The sequence below is a fragment of the Pyxicephalus adspersus genome, chromosome 10 (assembly GCF_032062135.1).
Source record: "Pyxicephalus adspersus chromosome 10, UCB_Pads_2.0, whole genome shotgun sequence".
NCBI lineage: Eukaryota > Metazoa > Chordata > Amphibia > Anura > Pyxicephalidae > Pyxicephalus > Pyxicephalus adspersus.
In genome coordinates this window covers 37,263,296-37,281,168 of record NC_092867.1, presented here as the reverse complement: position 1 = coordinate 37,281,168, position 17,873 = coordinate 37,263,296, and the positions used below count along the sequence as shown (strand labels likewise).

Below are 17,873 nucleotides of genomic sequence, written 5' to 3'. Positions count from 1 at the left end.
TTTCATGAGCCACAGCAGATACCAGATTAATTGCTTACAGCCAGGCTTGCTCTATGTTCACTCACTAAATGTTTTTTAAATTGAGCATGTACGTGGAAGCATGCTTGTGTGCTTTGTAAACATAACATAGGAATTGGCTGAAGGTGTGAATTTTTCTTCCTACACAGCTTAAAATCACGGACAGGCCTTACTTGATCTTGAAAATCTGTTGCGGGATGAATGGAGACAAAACAACTGAAACAGTCTTCAGGTTAGGGAAGAGCACATCACACGGAAGGTAGTGGAGTAACAAGGGTGAGAACGAGCAACATTATTATTACTATTATTATTATTATTAATAAACAGGATTTATATACCGGTAGCACCAACATATTATGCAGCGCTGTACATTAAATAGGGGTCGCAAATGACAGACTAATACAGACAGTGATACAGGAGGAGAGGACCCTGCCCCGAAGAGCTTACAATCTAGTAGATATACAGCAACAGGAAGATCTAAGTGACATGAGTGTCTGTGGGGAGCAAGCATTAAGGTTAGGGTATAGCATATAGTATTGTTTTGTTTGTTTTTAGACTTTTTTTTTGTTGTTGCATGACGAATTTTATCAGTATCACTTTAGGTAAGGAACATGTTTTTTTCTGTAACTCAGACTGCAGTTTAGTTGATATGCGCAAGTAAAAATACTACTTTCTGTATGAATATAGCACTGTAACACATGCGTCCTTTATTTGTCCCGAATAGCTTTGTATTATCTGAAATTATAACTAAGGAATAGTAGTGATATCCAAAGTGATGTCCAACAGTATGTATGATTTTTCGGCAATTTGTACAGAAAACACAGTCACATCCTTCCCATTGCACTCCCTGTATAATTTAAGATCTAAAGTTGACCAATTTAAATTCAGGTAAATGTAGATAAGACATTTTGTTCCAATGTGTCTGAAGCCAAGGCAGTAAAAGAAGATTAGCACCCTTTTTATCTGAACAACATCCAGACAGAAGTACAGGGCAGGCCTCAATCTGACTACTCATCCATCTTTATATGTAAACATAAGAAAACAGACAATTTGTGAGTGTGCTCACTTATGTAAGCTTTGACTATTTTAGTTTTTTTTTCTGGTCAAAAAGCAAATCTATACTATTCTGAAGTCATCCACTGAACTAAAATCAGATGTCAACCCAGTTACTAAAATCTCATATAAACTTTTTTAAGTTTAACAATAATTTTTTCATGTAATTTTGAAATAGATTTTTAAAATTTTGAATTGACATCCAAAACATATAAACTTGTGATCCTGCTATGAAGGTTCTTCTTCAGGCCCTCATGTTGTGGGTTGACAACACTAGGAGCCTGATTTAATAAAGCTCTCCAAGGCTGGAGAATATACATTTTCATCACTGAAGCTGGGTGATCCAGCAAACCTGGAATGGATTCCTTAAAAATAATTTGTTAGCAAATGTTTTGAATCCTGGACGAGATTTATTCCAAGTTTGCTGGATCACCCAGCTTCACTGATGAAAGTGTATCCTCTCCAGCTTTAGAAGGCTTTTATAAATCAGGCCCTATGACCTTTATCTCTACTGCAGCATTGTCACACTATTACAAGAAATAATAGGATAATCATTGTATCATATAATCATACTTGTTGCTTTAATTGAATCACAACATGCACCAGCAAGTACCTTTACAAATAAGCTTAAAAGTTTAATCTTCTGTGTTCAAGCGGGCCTATAAAAGTGTGAACCCAGGGCAATACCCCATTTATCAACATCAACCCTTCTGAATATATCTCAATATACTGAAAAGTGGGGTCACATTACAAGGGCTTCCACCCACCGAAAACTTCCTGTCACCCAGCTAAAAAAAAAATTCTGGAGAGAATACTGAACTGCTATATAAGGCCTATATTACCCATTCTCAATCATTCAGAAGTTGCTAGGGGGTAATAATACTGTAAACTGTGTCTACTTTACTTCCCATTTAATGATGCCTGCAAACCAAAAGGCTTTTTCCCTATGACCCCCCCCCCCCCCAAAAAAAAAAAAAAAAATTGGTTTTAGTAATGGTTCCCCTAGCACCTGAAAATTATTTCAAGGGTTCTTACTTGAGAAAAGCTGCTTTTATATAATAAATTATTTATAAATGGACAATTGCATGAGCTAAGTAAGTTGACAACTGATCAGTGAAAATGACATGCACACGCCTTAATAAAGTACCATGCTATTATCATAAATAATCTCTAATATTCAGCCTAATTTAACAAATCAGCACATCACATTACAGACTTTTGCATTGTTCCATGGTTGATTTGGCAGCTCTCTGCATTTGCTAGTATGACAGTTCAGAGCAAAAGTTGATGGTGGAAAATCACAGAGAGAGCAGATAACTATATAACACCCAATTGTCAACCCAACCCTAAGACAAATCTAGGGAAGTATCCTAATTCAGGGCCACCAGCCCAATATATGCTATTTGCTCTGGCTGAGTGCACTTTCACACAATCTTCCTCTGCCTAGTTTTGAAAAAGTTTGCCTTTTAAATGTGGTGTCAATTGGGCAATATATGTCTATGAGAGTGCTTGGGATGCGTTCCATATTGCAACACTATAATAAAGTGATTGTTGCTAGCAAACCCTTCCAATCAGCAATGGATTAAGTTAATTATTTCAGTGACTCATCTCAGTGTTTTTAGAACACTGGTAAAAATAAGAAAACATGTTTCCTAAAATCTTTATCATTGTATTTATTTCATTTTGACTTTAATTCTTTTGAATGGATATATAGGAAGTAAGAAAAGGGATAAAACACATATTTATGGAACAGGTGATGTCTGCTGAATGGAAACTGGAATTCAGTTTAATATTGGCTAGTGTTTCCGCTCAGCAAAAATCACACTGCAAATATCTGGATTAATAATAAATAAGATGCAATTAAAAGTACCTGCAGAAGGTTTCAGATATTTTAGCCCTTTATTACTTGCTATGTATCTGCCACATCAAGATGTTTTGAGCAGTTGAAGTTAAAATATAAAGTTATAAACCATTAGCTACTGATTCTACTGGGAATGCTGGTTATAACCCTAACAATGCGTTTAGTAGGTTTCAGAAAGCATGTGTTGGATGGCAATTTCGAAGGGTTATAGCGTAACTGGCTGTACCATTTCACACATTGGGCCTGACCTATCAAAGACCGGAGAAAAAAAAAACTATCATGAAAGAACCTGGGTGATCCAACAAACCTGGAATGATTCTGGTCTAGGACTGAAAACATTTGTCAACTAATAACAATGATTTTCAAGAAATCCAATTCGGGTTTGCTGGATAAACCAGGTTCTCCCATGATAGTCTATCCTCCCCAGTCTTTAAGAGCTTTGATAAATCAGGCTCGTTGTTCACCTAAGCTTGTAAGCTTTATGTTCAAGATTTCCTTTTTGGTAGTGTAGGCAAATACCAGTATCTGATTGATATCGGCAAACATTAGAGCGAAAGGTAATATTTTAATGGGTAGATTTTAGGGGTCACGTCACATATCACTTGATGGGTGAGTTGGTAGCATTGCTGTATACACTTGAAATTATTTCATAACTTTAGCCTAAATTATTTAAATCTGTTTAGCTCCTGTTTAAATGTATTCACATTTTCAAAGATTCAATTTTCTTCCTGTGTGAAAGAATTCCTAAGCAGCAGATGCAAAAGACATTAAGATGAAACGTTTATACAGACATACTTTTCCACAGAAGATGAACGATGAAGGGATGAAGTACATTGTTATCAAGTGCTGGAAACAAGTATCAGTATCTTGCACGCATGCACACACACAATATCAGTGCTAGTAGTGCATCAGCATTTTTCTTTACTAATTTCAGAAGCAGATCAGCCTATAAATAAGAATCTGTTAATATAATTATAACACGTACGGGTAGACACATACTTGATATGGCTGTTTTTTTTTGCATAGTGTGCGATGATCAGGAGGAAAAAGGTTTTCTACTTATGTCTGATTGCATCCGAAATGCCAAAGGTCTTCCTATCTATGACTCAATGGGATGGATTTACAAAGATTTGTGAAGGGATTGCTTGTGTGAAATATGCCATGTTTAAAATAATTTCCAAACTATTACATTATGTTGATGCTATTACAAACGATATACACATGATAAAAAGAAGCACTTTTTTATTACAGCTAAATAAAAAAATATGCTGGAAGAGCAAAAGAAAAGCTTGTATATCTCTTAGCAAATCATCCCCAGTGATATGAATACAGATAGAAGACATTTCACCTTTAGCTAAATAAAAGTATTGGTTGTACAATTTTAAAGGCTAACAATTCCCCCCATTAAAATTCACAATCAACATCCCCTGAAGAGTCCTTTGGAGCGCAAGTAGGAAAGAAGAGGCCAGAAAAAGGCTGTCATTGCCACTGAACTCCAAGCACATGAAAATACAAATTATTGGAGCTCTGCATACAGTAATATATTATTCAATAATTACATAGTAAGCAGTGTAAGCATATGGATTTGATTTGGTATCAGCTTCTTGCATTCTACAACAAAGAGCAAAAGAGCTGCTCTGTCTGCTTCTTCTTTTAATGTCCAGTCACAGGGTGCTAGGCAGGAATGTACCCATAGATATTCATTGGCAGTTGTAATGCAAACTGTGGTTAATGAATGGCAATCGTATATACAATCTCAGAAGTAATTAATAAAAAACTGGATAAAAAAAAATATTAGCTTGAGCAGCAGACACATCTCCCACAAGATGGGAATGACTGTGTATGCTCGTCAAAAAATATGCTGAGTTTAAATATATGAGCATTCCTGTTTACAGGAGAATCCAAAAACAGTAATTTTTTTATAGCCTTTAAAAAAATAAAATGATGATCTTCTCTTATTAGCTTGATTCTGTCCAATTGGTTTATGGCCTAGTTCCCATTATGTGTGGTGCAGTGTAATTTGCTGCGCTTTACATAGTGTGTGATATGCAAGGACATCAGAAATTGCAAAGAAAGCTGTTGTGATGCATATGTTGTGATGCAGTGTGTTGTCACACTGTCAATATCTGTGTGCTGTCCCATTCAGTGTAAATATTAGTTTCAGCATTGCAACAGACAGCTACGCAGTTGACTGCATTACAGTATAACACATTGCAATGGGAATGAAGTCTATCTGAGTAAAGCTCTGCTGATTCCACTGAATCCTTGGTATGAAACATTTCTTTTGCATCAGTTCATTTATTTAATACTAAAGCCCACTACTGTGATGTGCAGAAAAATTCGGTACACTGTGCCTCACATAGTGTGTGTGAAAGATTAAATAGAAAGCAGTGCCTGGCATTTTCATTATATGCAATGTGGTGTGTTGCTACAATGCACTACATTATTATTATATTAAACAGGATTTACATAGCGCCAACATATTACCCAGCGCTGTACCTTAAATAGGGGTTGCAAATGACAGACACAGACAGTGACACAGGTTGAGGAGAGGACCCTGCCCCGAAGAGCTTACTCTCTAGGTGGGGGAAATATCAAGCTATAGGAGAGGGGATTGCGTTTATGTCAATTTTTTTGTGTGTTGTCTCATTTATTGTTGTAATTAGAGTCAGTGTTATCATGGACAGCAATGAAGGCGTCTGTTTGTGGCAGTATGCACAGCAAAGCACATTCTAAAAGTGTGAACGAGGCCTAAATAGAAAATATAATATGATGCAATAAGAAAACACATATTATCAACAGCAAAGAGAACGAAAACCACAAATTGGTGTTCCTGTTGCACATATTCCAGGAATGCTGCTTCCACACTTCTTCCAAGTATCTCCTCACCTAGTAATGAGGCAGAGATGTACGCTATGAACTGTGACATACATGTATTACTAATACTGGCAGCGATCCACCATGAGCGTCTCAACAGCAGCATCCTGTGCAGACTGCCAAGCCCTGCACAAATCAGCCACATTTCACTGAACATGGCACCCTGACAAGACTTCTCGGGCAATGCCAACAACTGTTCACGGACATTCTAAAAGCCTTCTCGGGCCACATGATGCATCCCTTGCACTAAGCATAATAGATGACCAGAAACAGGGGGAAAAATGCAGGATCCCCTTTACTGCTGAAGATTCTTTTCACAATGTTTAACCAAGCATGAAGCAGATGAACATGAGACACGTGAGAGATTTAAAAATTCAGGTTTGTTTAAAATATATATATCATCAAGTGCAAATAACAAAGGAAGCCGGTTAATTTTCAGCAGTGAAAGATTGATGAAAACTGTAGTTTGGGTTAATGTCTGCTATAATCTGTTATGTTATAACATATCCTTTGCATACTGAAAATAAATAAAAAATATATTATCTGACATCCATCATTTTTCCTTTAGGATGACAGAATAAACTTACATAACTGATTCTGGCATGGGAACTGTTGATATCTTTTGGCAGAAAAAAGAATTAGTACATAAGATTACTCATGCAAAAGAGGTGCGTAGGCAAAAATGAGAGTCAGTCACAGTGTTACAGGGTGGGTAGGTCATTTTAGGGTGTTAGGATAACAAGGAAATAAGAAGGGTTAGTGTTAGGTTTAAAGGAAGGATTCATGTGAAAGTTCAGCCTATCCACTCTTGGGTTAATTTTCAACTGCTATGCAACAGAGAATGGTTGCTGTAAAGGATTATGGGTCATTTGCTGTCCTTCAGAACACTTTTAACAGTTCCCTATTCTTATTCAGGTCTTTGGAAGAAGTTCAGTAGCAAACCCCCCTTGGCATTCTACATAAAGATTCTGAAAATCTACACCGCTCCCAAACACTTGCATAAAAAGGGACTTTTACCTCTTCCAGTCATTTGAATGATAACCAGTTTTGGAGTAATTGAGTACTGACTGATATGACAGATTGGTCCATATGAATATAGCTTTAGTAGTAGGAATACAGGTAGGGTAAGTATGTGGGTTAGTGTTTCAGGAAGGATTAGGGGAAGATTTAGGGAATTCTTGACACATCCTTTTGTATTCAGACAGTATTAGCTTAACAGACTTAACATAACGCTTTATTTAAAGGTATTGCTAGGATAGATTTTTAAATAATATTTGAGAATTGATTCTGGAGAATGAAAAAACTGCTCTATGCTTTTTTAATGGTCACCAAAACCTTGATGCTATATGACTTTTTGCCAACCAGTTACACTGAAAACTGAAGCTGTAGTGAAGAGAGACATTTTGTTGTTCTTTGTGCAGTTTGCAGCAATGCTGCTGATCCCTTTTAAAGTTAAAGTTTACCTTTTTACAGACAACTTTTTAAAAACTTTAATACAGTGATGAGGGGGTAATTGGCCCAATTTAAAAGATTGTCTGTGACACCTCTAAATGATCTCCTATTGCCAGTGCTGGGAAAGCAAGTGATTATAAATCCAAAAGTCTGAGGAATAAGAAGGAAATATCTAAGTAAGTACATTTTACTCTGTGATAACTTAATGGGGATTTTCCTCACATTGTAATGATATCCTCTTGCCTTATGTTGAGTCTACAGGACAGGAAGTTTAGGGGCATCTCCCTAATGCGACACAGATGGAAAAGAAAGACACTATCACCCCAACTAACTCCCCTACGCTACTTAAAAGAATAAAATGTTTTGGTTTTAGGTATTTGAATATTTTATTATTTGTATAAATTTATTGATTTCCTGTCTGACAATCTGAAATTCACAAATCGATCACTCATCCTTAATCCCAAAACTGTAAAATTACCATGGCCAATTACTTTCTAATAGCAAACTCAATGAAAAAAATAAAACTCTAAGTTTACATTTTCACCTTTAATACTCCACATGTGACACATTTATCTATTAGGGGTATTTCTGCCATTTTCACCTTGATTTATACTGTAGCTGTACCAATGGTGGGGGAGAATACAACAGTCCACATGAATGGGAGAAGCATTTAGCAGATAAAAGCTACATAAAATATTTTTTTAGATTATTTTTGTATCAAAATATTTTATTTCACAAAAGAATATGCTAAGAAATATTTACATTAGTCTTTTGTTTCTAAAAACAAAACTCTCTGGTTCCTAAAAGGCATTGCTCCAGGGAAGGGTCATCAGGAAGTTACTGTTTAATTATTTGCAGTTTCCGTTGAGGAGATATTTAAATTGTAAGCAGTAGCAGTTCTCACGTGTTCCCCAAGCAGAGCTGCAAATTCGACTATTCCTAAAGGAGCGGCTTAGTCATAGTATAATATTTCAAGATGTTACTATCATTTTATTTATTGATGCTTTTAAATTTGGCTGGACTACAAAAGAGAATGGGTTAATTTATAAAAAAGATTTTAGACTTTTCATTCAGCAATGTAAATTATCACTCTGTAAGGGATCATTTTTTCAAGTTAGGCAAATTTCAGCCAGCCAATAATGTGAAAGCAAAAATCATGTATTTTAAATAATCTTGAAAGTTACTGGGTATTTTTTTGCAAAGTTTCACTAAAATGGGTAAACAATAGCATCAGGTCATTTATTGCCCCCTTTTCAATGCTTGCCTATACATGTTTATACAATGCCAAAAATCTCACTGTAATAATGATGACTGCTACTGACTTCTATAACATAAGAAACCATATCAGCACAATAGCTTGTAAATGTAGCTTTTTGTGTTCAGTGCCATTTTTAAATTATGTTTTGGTAATCTCAAATAAGCAGGGATAAAAATACAATTAACTTGATTTACCAAAGGAAAAAAGAATGTTTTTTTAGCAAAGTAAAGCCTTCAATCATCTAACCACATGCAAGGAAAACTCATGCTTTTTGAATGTCCCTAAATATAACCGGGTATTAGGATTGAACACAATTTTGCTAAGTGAGCATTATCTTCTGCTTTAGTGATACAAATCAGGTTAATTCTTCCTGCAGAACTATAAAACCTTGGTAAAACATTTCAACCTAATTATCGGCTTTATTTATTTTAACATTGCAAAGACTAAAAAAATTCAACCAATTAGAAAACTTCCTCTGTGTGTTAGGCTGCATACACACGTGCAATATTGTCGTTGGTAACGAACGATCAGCGACAGATCGTTAGATAATTGTTGACAAAAAAAGTGAACAACATGTGTCAACGAAGCTGACGAACGAGGAACCTCGCTGGAAACGAACGACCATCCTGGCAGATCTGATTGGGTGATGATACAATCAGTGATCGTGGATTGTTCTGTGAGACACTTTCTCCTGTACATGTCACTTCCTGCACCGTTCAAACGATCGTATCTAGTGTGTACATTATTGGTGGATTATATTTAAACGATTGTATCGGTATAGCATCACAGAATTGTGCACAATACGATCGTTCAAAATAATCGGGAATAATCAGTAATTGTTTGTTTTCAAACGATAAATATTGCACATGTGTAGTACCTAGCCTTAGTGCTTGCCATCCTTCTCATGGAGACACCAAGTTTTTGCCTCCCCCATTTGCCACTTTAGACATGGTCATCACTTTTTATGAAGCTAAGCTCATCAATCTTTCTGGGAAAAATGAACAACACATCATAGAAGCCCAAAAGCCACGTTTTGGTTCAAGAATAGGGAAAACTGGGTAAGGTTTCCTGACACCATAATCTTTAAGAGATATTAGTTTTATTGGTTTTGAACTTAGCTGTCCCTTAAATACATTAGGGGGATTACAATGCTCCAAATATTTTCATACATCATCCTAATATAATTTTCCCTGTAGGGCACAACAGCAATTCCAGACTTGTAAGACATTATGATGGTGCCCTACTGTTAGTTGCTTTTTGTATTGTCTATAGATCAGTTTTGAATGTACTTTAGGTTTACTGGTATCAATACTGATACAAATATACTTATTTATATATATATACAGAGTAAATACATATACATATATACATATATATATATAAACAGTTATGAGATTCCTTACTTGTAAATTCTGAATATGAAGGTCACTGCTAATCCACTAAAATAGAGACGAGTACATCAATCACTGCAATGACAAAACTGGCCCCATGTGTGCATGCTATAATATAAAGTGTAAATAAACAAACAAAACCACCTGGTGATCTCATAGGGGCCACACACAAGCCAAGCCACACGATCACTGCCCATTCTAACCACACACAAAGAAGGACAAGTCAGATGTATTATGACCATGTGGGAGTGCACAAACAACACACGCCAGACACATGTCATCTTTCAATGACAGCATAAAAGTTTCTTTTGTTGATGGTCATCATAGCTGTTTTTTAGCATTGTGTTCTAATACTGATATTTTGCCTTTTGGCTACATGCTTTTAACTGAAAAAGATTTTTTTTTTTGTGTGTTGGTGAAAAGATTGTTTTGTTACCAGCTTAGACATAAAAAGTTGCCTGTTTTGCAAACTTTTTGGGGAGTTATAGGCAAAAACAGAAAATGATCTAATAAAAACGGTCCTGTCCATTTTTTAAAACAGGTGTGTGTTAAAGAAACTATCTCAGATATTTTACCACAAATGGCTGTTCAGACTTTTGGCACTCAGCTGTTGTCAGATTTAGGGCTCATTTACACCTCATTTTAGCACATGTTGATGCAGGTATGTGGGCTGGTTGTTGTTTTATATTGCTCTGTTAATATCTGTACAATGTGTTGACTTGAATTGTTCATTATATGATACAGCAACATGCATTATAGGATTTATTGATAACAATGGCAGGGCATAAAAACACATGTTTTTGATAGCACATTTTAAAGCATTAAAATGTAATTGAAATGGTAGGACTATTGTAACTAGAAACTAAACAGTATTTAGGAAATTGCATACCGCAAATATTTCTAACTTTTATTATTTTATAGTATATTTATGCCAATTACCTGTGTCATCAATAGATCCTATAGTGCTCATTGGTGTATCAAAACCACTAGTCAGTATGTCAGTTGTGTAGCTTTTGTCATGGGTGATTCGATTCTTGCCCTGGTTTTAGCAACTAGAGATATCTCTGATTTATTAAAGCTCTCCAAGGCTGGAGAGGATACACTTTCATCAGTGAGCCTGGGTGATCCAGCAAACCTGGAATGGATTTCCTAAAAGTAGTTTGCTATTTGTAAGCTAATGTTTTCAATCCTCGGCCAGATTAATTCCAAGTTTGCTGGATCACTCAGCTTCACTGATAAACATTTATCCTCTGCAGCCTTGCAGAACTTTAATAAATCAGACCCATAGTGTTCACATATACTAGACAGTTTTTTCTATAGTAAATGGGATAACAAGGTTTTGAAGATGGGACAACCACAAACACTAGTAGACAAGTTTAAAATGTGCACATAGTAAGTATCACCAGGGCATTGCACACCCATTCAGAGCTTCTTTTTTGCCATAAACAAATATTTAAAATCCCATACACAAGCTTGTTCATCAGGCAACAACGATACTATGCAAGTCTTTGAGGTACATGCTTGATAACTGCTTTTTTGGGTATCAGGGCCTAAAAGTTTTTTCTTGTTCATTATTCCAGGTGGGTCTTGGAATACTGGTGGAGATAAGGGGATCACTTAAGAAAGCAGGCTTAACCTTGGATGGTGAATTGTTGGTTAATATTTATTGAATAAGGTGTTGACATAAGAACTTTCTCTTTTTTGTTTCTGGAACTGTTTAAAGGATTCTTGACACACTATAACTATCTGCACATCACCATTTAGGACACAGCCCCTTCTTTTTGGCTCACTGATTTTAAATGAACCTGAGTATGGAAATCCCATCAACTTCCTTTCCATGGGTTTAACAACTACATGAAAGATATTTTCAGCAAAAAGCTCAGTGCCTTGCTATGGGATAAATATGATACATTTTGAGCTTATTGCAGCCCCGAATGAAATGGTGCATTTAATGCCACACTTCTTAGAAGTGTGAGGTTGATAAAGGGTATTCAATGTTTTTGTCATCTGGGTCCATATGTATCTCATTCATTATCAAGATTTCTGGAAGTGGCACCATTCCCATTCAAGGACAACACTCATTTCTATCTGGCTTGATGTGATTTTTATATATTAAGATAAAAAGTCATGCAAGCCCATAGGACTTCCATCTCTATAGACCTACAAGTTAACATTGGTCAGTTTGTGATTTATACTGTATGAACAACTTCAGAGTTTTATGCACTCAGAAAACACCATATATTAAAAAAAATCAAAGTAAATAATTAAAAAAAAACACCTGACACTTTCTATTTTCTAATAGGGTAGCTTACTGGATAAATAAGATAATTGTTTCCTTAGGGAATCCCTACAAAAAACAAATTGGATTAATAAAGAATATAACGTACAACATGCTTAAATTGCTGACAATATATTTGCTCATGCCCTGTAGGAACTTTTACCCTATTTTTACATCTGCGTTCAGCCTGTAAGCAAATAGTGAGCAATTGTGAGTCACATCAGTGTACTCAACTACCAAACACATTGCAGTGACACCTGTCAGCAACACTACACCAATGATGCATGGCCAGACCGGAAAAGAAAACTTCTCAGCCGACACTTGCTCAGAGACATTCTTCACCTTAACATTTGCTGAGATTGTTGAGGAAACAGATTTGTAGTAACAAGCTGTAAAAATAAAGGAAGCAAAAAGGTCTTATTGGCAAAATATTTCATACAGTTATTGGTACTTTTAATGCCTCATAATAAATGAAGGGGAGAGATTCTATTTGAATATGAGGCTGGTAAGGGAAACCTGTCATGATAATAAAAAGTGGATTGCAATTGCTGCCTAATACTGAAATCCCTGAAATTGCCACACTGTCTATGGATTAATATTTTCATAATGTAATCATTCACCCTAATAAAGTATGCAGCAAGCCAAGTCAGTACTCTTGTTCTGGGTGAGCAACTCAGATATTATTAAAGCCAGTAGACTGGCATGATAGCGAGTCAGCAACAGCAGCTGTTAGTTGCCCATCATCATCTCATATTGCAAATTTCAATGACCATTAGACAAAAGACAGTGGCACAATGACATTCTATTCCAACAAGGTTGAGACTTGCATTGCTACGTACATAACAGGTTACATTTGCAAAAAGAAAGGAAGACCTTTCACAGATGGATATTACTTCCAAATGAAAAAAAGTTATTTTACCTTAAAGGATTTAAGGTGAGGGGGGAAAGTCACCTAGTTAACCGTAAAGCTAGGATGATTTTCATGTACAATTGACTTTTGTTAAGAAAATGAAGCTTGTATGACATAGATTCACAGTGCTGTCTACATTCCTGCTGGGGGGATTCACTAAACTAATGAGCAGAACTATTGGAGGATCTCCTTTACTTTGTACAGAGTTTTTTCTTCCTGTAGTGTCTACAGGGGAGTAATAATGGGATGGGAAGAGAGAATCCCTGTTATATTTACCGTATCCAGTACATCAGTGTGGGGATCATTGGTATTTCCTAACCCCACCTGGGAGACACAAACTGCTCATTCCTCATGGAACCCCCAGCAACCTATGAAACTCTGGGCTAGGAGATCATTTATTTTTTAAAGAGATCTCCTCAAATTGCTTTGAGACAAAAAGGAAAGAAACACAGCAAAAAAAAGAACACTTTTTTTTGGCTTGAGATAAATTTTATGACAAGTTCATATCTATATACTATTTTGTTGTGTTAACACATGCTGTGTTAAGCAATGCATCACAGCATTCAAAAAACTGACAGGCATCACTTTTGCCAATGCAGTGCACACATGTTCATTACTGTGCATTACCATGTGTATAAAGTTTATCTGACTTCATTGTTACAGTATGGATAAGAAATAATTATATATAATATATAAAGTAAAGTCTACTAATTATTGAGCAGACTCCAATGGAGTAAGATGAATGTATTGCTATGTCATGCTATTATTTAGTGATGGATCGTTGGAGTTTGACTTCACTTACCTAACTCTCCTTTACCAATGAAGTTATTTCCCTGTCTCAATGGGTTGTTGGAATGTAAATTTTTGAGTTTGGTGACTATATTTTACTGCCATTGGTGTTTCTCCTGAAGATGCTATACTAGCGTAACATGTTGAGGAACAAATACATCTGTGTAAAAACAATTGGTCAAAGGATTTTTTTTTGACATAGCATGATCCATATACTGTGTGTTTTTACTGTTTTCATTAGGCCTTAGAAAAGGGATTAATTTTAATTTTATATTGTACCTTAAAAGTCCCAAATACTTATAGTATATAGTGTATATATATAGTATTGGTAAAATCTACCCTGCCCTGCCAAACTTTCTTTGGCTAAAAACCGATCAGCTAGGTCAGATTTTCCCAACCTAACACCATTGCTTATCACTATGAGATAAACAGCCTTAAATGCATTTTTATGGCTGGCCTAACAGAGGGTTATGTTAAATAAATGATCTAGTTGTTGAAAGACTGTTCATTCATGCACATAAATACATAGGATTTTTTTTCACATTGCATTTGAGCTATACCCTATAGGCTAAAAGGCACATAAGCTTCTGCTCTGTCAGAGACTGCAGTCAAAATTGTGAAGCTGTAAAAAACTTTAGCTGGCTGATATTATCTGCCATTTGCCATGGTTGATTTTGGTTAACTTCGCAACACTGCAATGTGCATTGCATTCAATTTAAAATACTGGACTCCAGTGCCATGTCTGTAAGGCAAGAACAATTTTCATAACATAACTTTTTTAATATATAGAAGACAAACTGCATTAAGTTGGAGTCATTGTTAACTTCTGTCTCCAGTTCAAATAAAATCCCAAAGCTCGAGACACCTTGAGCAGTAAAATGTCAGACAGCTGAAATCTCTAATGCTTGTGACAATCCTGTGTCAGGATGTAAAAGAGACAACATGCTTGCCTGTTTAAAGAGTTTGGAGAATGCATAGGAAAATGTGGTGATCGGGATCTAGGTTTTTTTGAATGTAATTGTAACCAATTGGGTCATTCAAGATTAGTTCTAAACTGGTAAGAGACAAAGTTGGCAATTGGATGTGCCTGCACGTTAACACTTCCGAAGAATCCTAATATTTACTAAAAACATTAATAACATTAATAATTACTAAAAATATTAGACATGCAAACTTTATTCACACAAATGTGCATAATAACATATATGTGAATTCAGCAGACACTCCCAGCGTCAGCATTATCTTAAAGGAAAAGCCATTATCAGTAATAAACTTTTCACCCCAAAATGTGGGTATTTGTCACATTCTGAAGATAAATATTGCCATGTGTACAAATAGGTAGGACAACTCAATATATATGTAACAGTGTCCAATAAACTTTAGCTTAAGCATTTTTTTCTTATTGGGGTAGGGATTGCTTAAAACCCCTGCCAGGATTATTGGCATCAGGGCAGATTTTCCTTTACTTCTAGCTCTATAAACACAGCAAAAACACTGGAACAAGTGTCCTCTTTGAAAGATTTCTTTTCTGTTCCTGTTATATAAAATGTTTGATTGTCTTTTAATTGTCTTGCAGTGACAATAGCTACCAGGGCCAATACAGTGGGTGAATCTTCCTAACGGGGACAGAAACAGCAATACAAACCTCTTAACGCCTCAAAAAAAAGTTTTGGTTTTGGATACACTTTCAAATTGCAGTGCAGGAGATTTGGCATTTGAAGAATCATCATGATTTCTGTGTAGCACAGGTAAAACATTTGGACTTACATAATGAATCTCTTCTATGTCAGTCCCTGCAATGCGTCATAAAGTTGAAGGCGCTATGGCTCTATTAAAAGGCTGCTCATGGACATTGCTGTTTAGAGTAGCAGTACGTTTTGGTCCCAAAAATAACTTCAAAAAGAACCGTGGACAAGAGGTCACCATTCCTATCATTTTTACATAACATACTGCACAAAGGTGAAAGATACATAGTAGTTACATCTCTATTTAGGAGACTCTTTGCTGAGCGATAAGTCATCTGAAGGGACAGTATATATGTGCGTTTTACAGTAGTCCTACCACAACATAAAAGAGCAGTCGTCTCTATAGTGTCTTGTATGTGACAGGCTGATGGTGGTTCAAATACATAGCAAAATGGAACACACATAACAATGTTAATTACGTGTTGCCTTAAGATAAGTCTGTTATTTAGGAGATCACAGGCTGGTAAATGGAATTTGTAAGGACTCGAACACACAGACATCAGATCTCAGGATTTTTTGAAGCTTTTACTGAGTCTGTGAATGTATTCCCCTAGGTATTTATAATTAAAGCCTTCATTATATACATTGTACCTGTCTATGTATTATAAGAGCTTACAAGAGTGTCAGAATTGCTTTGCGTAGATAAAAAAGTTTCTTGCAACGTGTTTGGGCTCCTGGGAGCATCAGTGCTGATAATGCAATTCAATAAGAACACTGAATAAAAAGTTTTTGAAACGTTTATTCAGTGATAATTGGCAGGGCTATTTAATATTAGATATATGCCGGAATGCACCTGGAAAGCTTTGCTGAAGATGCACAATAACTGTATCCTAAAGCTTGTTAAAGCTATATAATCACTGACAAGCTTTGATAAGCCCTTTTCTTTTTTCTTACCTATGTAAGAATAAGCCCTAAGGCATAATTTTCCTGACATTGTACTTTACAGACTTGTTGCATAATCAGTCTTGTGGTTCTCTTTCCTTTTCTCTTCCCTTACTCACACTTCAGATGTTACTCACTCTCCATTTAAAGCGTTGGTGTGTATTTATCCCAATGAACTTGACCACAGACTTGAACAATTTGGAACAATAATTAAAATCTTGTTATTTTTATGTTTCATTCTTCTCTTATTGGGCCTGATTTATTAAAGCTCTCCAAGGCTGGAGAGCATACACTTTCACCAATAAAGCTGGGTAATCCAGCAAACCTGGAATGGATTTCTTCAAAGTCATTTTCTATTTGCTAGCAAATGTTTTGAATCCTGGACTAGATCCATTCCATTATTGCTGGATCACCCACCCAGCTTCACTGGTGTATCCTCTCCAGTGATCGAGAGCTTTAATAAATCAGGGCCATTGAGTTGACAATCATGCAGAATGAATGCAATAAAACCACAGCCTCTTCATTTCAAGATACTGTACATCCCACACTATGACATCCATTCAGATACAGAAATGTAAGGCCATTATGACATTAGGTTTACTTAGAAGAAATTTCTTAAGCAGTTACTGTTAGTTATAATGTTGACGAATTTTAAAAACATTGTGAGTGCAATGTAATGTGTTTGTATATATTGAAGTTGTTTTTTGTATTCTCTTTTTGTGTTCTTACTCTAACCATAGAGTGTTCAAGTATCTTCACAAAGTATCCTTTGTGATACATTGCGACAAAAACGCAACTGGTGTTATTTTTAGTGCTCACAAACATGAGGCATCTTTGAAAACAATGGAATTTTGCTTAGCTTTGCATTTTGATTGCCTTGAGCTATGTAGCTCACCACTGGTAGTGTCAGAGACTTCCTGCAAGCCTTTCTAATGTACTAGAAGCTTCAGAAAAAGCCACCATCTAGATCAGGCATGGGCAAACTACGGCCCGAGGACCAAATACAGCCCATTGAGTTTTTTAATCCGGCCCGTCAAATATTGGTACAAAATTGTCTACTGGCTAAAAAGGGTGACCAACTCTTTTTCCATGTATAATGATAGTTTTTTTTATCATTGTCTGTTATATGTATGTTCTGAAAAATTCCAATAAAAATTTGAAATTAAAAAAAAAAAAAAGGGTGGCCAACAACACTGTTCCCATTGAAATGGAATGTAATTTGAATGTATGTTTTCTTTTACTTTTAATTAACAGCTTTTACACAGAGTTTTTATAAGTTCATACAAACACTCTCTATTCATCTGATACTGGCCTGGCCCATCTGTCAAATTTTAAAACTCATTGTGGCCCCTGAGCCAA

At 35.8% G+C, this 17,873-nt stretch overlaps 1 long non-coding RNA gene across 1 annotated transcript in view; it reads right to left on the bottom strand.

The window, feature by feature from the left end:
* The window catches only part of LOC140339630 (uncharacterized), a 53,940-nt gene that overhangs the window by 34,607 nt on the left and 1,460 nt on the right, over positions 1-17,873 (bottom strand). The gene's annotated exons all lie outside the window — the stretch shown is intronic.